Source organism: Atta colombica, unplaced genomic scaffold (genome assembly GCF_001594045.1).
Source record: "Atta colombica isolate Treedump-2 unplaced genomic scaffold, Acol1.0 scaffold38, whole genome shotgun sequence".
In the NCBI taxonomy this organism is placed as follows: Eukaryota; Metazoa; Arthropoda; class Insecta; order Hymenoptera; family Formicidae; genus Atta; species Atta colombica.
In genome coordinates this window covers 2,092,760-2,097,431 of record NW_017259490.1, presented here as the reverse complement: position 1 = coordinate 2,097,431, position 4,672 = coordinate 2,092,760, and the positions used below count along the sequence as shown (strand labels likewise).

General features: G+C 42.4%; 1 protein-coding gene across 1 annotated transcript in view; it reads left to right on the top strand.

Moving 5' to 3' along the window:
- LOC108690992 (protein bric-a-brac 1-like) overlaps positions 1 to 4,672 on the top strand; it is a 57,088-nt gene that overhangs the window by 381 nt on the left and 52,035 nt on the right. The gene's annotated exons all lie outside the window — the stretch shown is intronic.

Genomic DNA, 4,672 nt, shown 5'->3' with positions numbered 1-4,672 from the left:
TATATATATATATATATATATGTGTGTGTATTCATTCTGCAAAGAGGGTGGGATCAACATTTTCATCTATCGCCGTCGTACGTCATCCGTCGACGTTGTTACACTTGCCATGTTCGTTAACCATCGTTGCCATTAACGTTCCGTCGCACTCGACCGCTATCACTGCTACCTGTCACGAGGCTTGACGAGTTCGTGGAAAAGATAGACAAACGGAGAGAAAGAGAAACGAAAATAAAAGGTCGAATCGTGAGAGAGAGAGAGAGAGAAAGAGAGAGAGAAAGAGAGTGATCAACATCGAGCGAAGGGATCACACAGAGAGAACGGGTGAAAAATCGTGGCCTCGTGTCACGCGAAAACCACGCGCTAAGTTTCGTGTTACTTATTCTCTTAAACTTTTAAGAGTGAATCTCACTCTGAAGAGTATATAAGATCTCACTCTTTAAAAATTGAAAATCAAGCCATTCTTCTTTTCAAAACTGGCCCAATTTTCATTCTTTACAATGGAAATTTCCTTTCCAAAAATTTGAAGAAGTCCGCTTGTATTTTCAGATCGGATGATGTTTCGATTTCGTGATTCGTGCTCGTATGTTTATTTCGTTCGATCGGTTTATCCGTTGTTCTGCCCTTCAGCGGAGCTGTCACGACACGCGTGAAGTGGCGAAGGACTCTTTCTCTCTCTCTCTTTCTCTCTCTCTCTCTCTCTCTCTCTCTCTCTCTCTCTCTCTCTGTTTCTCTCGGCGTCTCTGCGGAGCGCGCGTCGCCGCACCGTTCGAACTATAGTGGAGACACGTGAAAACACGCGCTCTGACAGCTTGCGCTACGGCTACGGCGCGTGCACGTCACGTTCGCGGTCCGCGCGCGCGTTTCTGACAGCTGCGATTATAAATCGGCGCGGCGACCTTGCGCGGCCCCGAAAAGTCTTGGCAGCCGCTTTCGAATCTTGCGGTTGGTCCTATGCATTCGTTAAGCCGTGACGTGCACGCGCGTTCGAAATAGTTTGGCTTCCTCTATGCAACAACGAAAGAAAAGCCTGGCTCGAAGTCGAAGGAGAGAGAGAGAGAGAGAGAGAGAGGGGGGAGAGGGGAGAGAATAGAAAAAGCGATATCAAAGACGTACGCTTTTGACACGGTGGTCCTCGCGCGTGCTGCGACACGTGACAGTGAAACAGTGCATCGCGTACCGCGCGAACAGCGAACGACGCGCTCGAAACCGCGAGGAAACAGCGAGGACGCGAAGAAACGTGGATACGGAGCGACTCGCGTCGTTTCGCTCGTGGCTTCTGTCGTCTGTCGCGCTGCCTCTCGAATTGACTCAAGTCGTCGACACTCCGTCTTGAAACGTATCGCAGAGAGGGAGTGAGGTCGAGAGAAGGAAATCAGCTGCGTTTATTAGCGCTCAGCTGTGATAAGTCCGAGCGCGAGTTTGCGATGAAAAGAGAAGGAAGGAGGAAGCCAATGAATCTTAAAGAGAACGTCACGAGAAAGGTGCGACAAATTGCGCGCGCGTGAATATATATACGCGTGTTGTCAAGAACTTGGACTCGCAAGTTGCGGAGAGTGCGTGTCCCGCGAGCCGCAAATACGGCCGGACGAAAATACATCACGTGCGTCGAGAAATTGATGAGACTGAGAGGGAGAGGGAGGGAAAATTTCACGCGCTAGGGGGAGGTAAGAGGTAGATTCGTTTTTGGAGCACGAGATGAGGGGAGTCGTGAAGATGATCGAGTGAGCGAGTAAAAGTAAAATCCTGAGAAAATCTAGACCGATCGAACGGCCCGCTCCGAGAGTGGCTTTAACTATTCGAGTATCGTATATTCTCTTGCGGATTTCACTTTGGCAATGGCAGAAATGGCAGTCATAGTGACGTAGTTCTGAGGTGGGCTCATTCTGATGAATTCGTGATAAAATTGGTTGGAGACAACTACTTGAATAATATTATGCAAAAATGAATTAATCCGTATCTATCAGTTTTCCCTTTCTTTTTTTTTCTTCTTTTTCATTGTTGTTGAATGTTCCTTATATAAGTACTTTTATTAAAACATTTATGGCCGCATTCACAGCTCATTTTTATTGACAAATTGATGCATTTAGCACATAGTTTACATTACATATATTGTAGAATCTCCGCGACAAATATAAGCATTTATCGATAAAAATGAGCTGTGAATATAAAGGTGTTTCTAGTTACTATCATGAAAAAAAGATTATCGTTTTGCAATCTATGAAATTTGCAAAAAATTTTCATTGTTTTCATGAACATTTAATCTAGAGATTTCTTGTTAATATCCTCATACATAAAAAAAAAGATGACATTATTGTTATGAAATTAATCTACAAAAATCGGGGAAAAAATAAATTATACACGGATAGCTCGCTCGATAACGTGAAATATTTAATTATTGATTAAAAATTGATTAAAGAACATTATTCTTATAGTAGAGAAAGAGTTAACTTTTGTATGCATATTTAAAGATAACAAAAAATGAGAATTTTGAATGAATATTAATACAGAAGTAATTCTTTTGTAACAAACATTTTTTTCTTTATGCTTTTTATAGATCCATCTCATATGACGTGTGTCGTATACGTATAGACTTTCTGTTTGGTATTCGAGTTTCTTGACTGACAATGATCCAATAATAGATTCTAAGCACAGCGCGCACTTTGGCGTGAAATTTTCTTTCATACCAGTATCCGCTTGCCCTTGGTGTGGCTTTCTCACTCTCCTCTATTACTTTAATTACTTAAATTAAAGGCGCGGCAAAAGGACTTGAAAAAAACATTGTCCCCATCGTATACGTTGACGTAAAGTGCAAGTGGTAGTGGTGGCACGCGCTCTGTGATCAAATCCCGACTGGCTTCAGTGTATTTCATCGTTCGAAGCTTTGATTAGAATCAGTTTCGAACTAATTCAATTAGCTTTGACATTTCGAACGGATTCGTTAGAATGATTTTCTACGTTGAATATGCGTCTATTATATTTCTAGAATGCACATTATGACACGTGATTAAAGCAGATAAGGGTTAAAATTATAATCCGAACAATTATTTGTCAAAAGTAAATTTTTGATCATTGAACTTGCAATTGATCTGTTATAATTAATATGATTACATAAAAAAATTAAAAACTGAAATCAGAATAATTGTTTGTTTAAATGAAACTATCTACTGTATTCTCTTCAATTATAAAGAATATATAATCGAAACATTTTTCAAATGGCTTTGATCTGCTTATATTTTGTCTGAAAATTTTCGTTCTCATCTTTTATGAAATCAGGGCTTTAATCCCAAAAAATTTTTTTGCGCAGTAAGCCTGAAATATCACAGGTTTCTGTCATTAGAGTGCAATGCCTCGTAAATCATTCCCCATTTCTCTTAGTCTTACATTTCATAATACCGTGATTCTAACGCTTGTACGACGACGATATAATAGCGTTTCCGCGATCGACTCGCCTTGACAGAGACAGACCGCGTGACGTATCGCTTGTGTCTCGACGACGAGAATACCGAAGACGACGCTCCGTCCTCGTTCCTCGATTCGGCTCTCGCGCCGCGCAGTCTGTCTTCGTCAGAGAACTGCATTCGATGTTCGGAGTCCGTGTGTTGTCACGTTGCATGAACGTCAGAGACGTCGGATTTTGCAGGCAGTTTCAATAACGAATCCTTGCGATATCGTGCGTTGGAATACGGTAAATGCTAAAGCCTTACGCTCACTGCTACCGCAAATATGGATTATATTATACATAATTCTCATCTCAGATTTGCATTATCGTTCGCTATTCTTAACTGCTATTCGTCAAACTTAACATGAAACTTTAACTCTAATGTTTGTTTCGTCTGACACGCGCTACTGTAAAAAATAAACGTATCCCGCGATTATTAATTATTATTCTGAATGAGATTCGTTATAATTCATTATTTTATTGTACTTTTTGTTTCGAAATATAAACACTATAGTGGCTTTCCCGTCCTGTAAAAGTTAAAATTTAAAAGGGGAAGAAATACAAGTATAAATAATATGTAAATAATTTTAATACATTCTAAATAAATGAATTTTGCAAAAACAATAATATATTCTCATCATGGGCGCGATTTTTTTGACAGTACGGCCCTGCGATCTAAGCAGCATAGACATTTGACGTTTCGCGAAGGTCGCATGTTCCAGCTCTCTCTCTCTGTCTCATTTTCTCACTTTGTCACAATACACACGCTCTCTGTCTGTTTGCGTCTCGCCCCCATCTTTTTTCTACTTCGCTCTCCGTCTACCTCCCGCGCGGCATGTACGCACACGTACGCGTACATACGTATGTACGTACGTACGTACCTTCCGACATTTAACGATCGTTACGCGTTCAATTGTTCACCGTCGCCGTCACCGCCGGAAAGGCCGTGCACGACTTTCCGAAGCGAGCCAAAGCCACTCGTTCCACGCAGCGATATTTTCCGCGGCGCGTTATCGGCGTACGTGACATTGAGGATCGCCCGAGAGAGAGAGAGAGAGAGAGAGAGAGAGAGAGAGAGAGAGAGAGAGAGAGAGAGAATTGCAACGTAACGCAACGCGGTGTTAGCCGCCACCGTTATCGTAGATACCGCGACGTCGCGATGCGCCGCGCCGCGGCGTCGATCAGCTGGCGTCGCTCCGTCTCTCTTCCTCCGCACGACGCCGGCAGCGT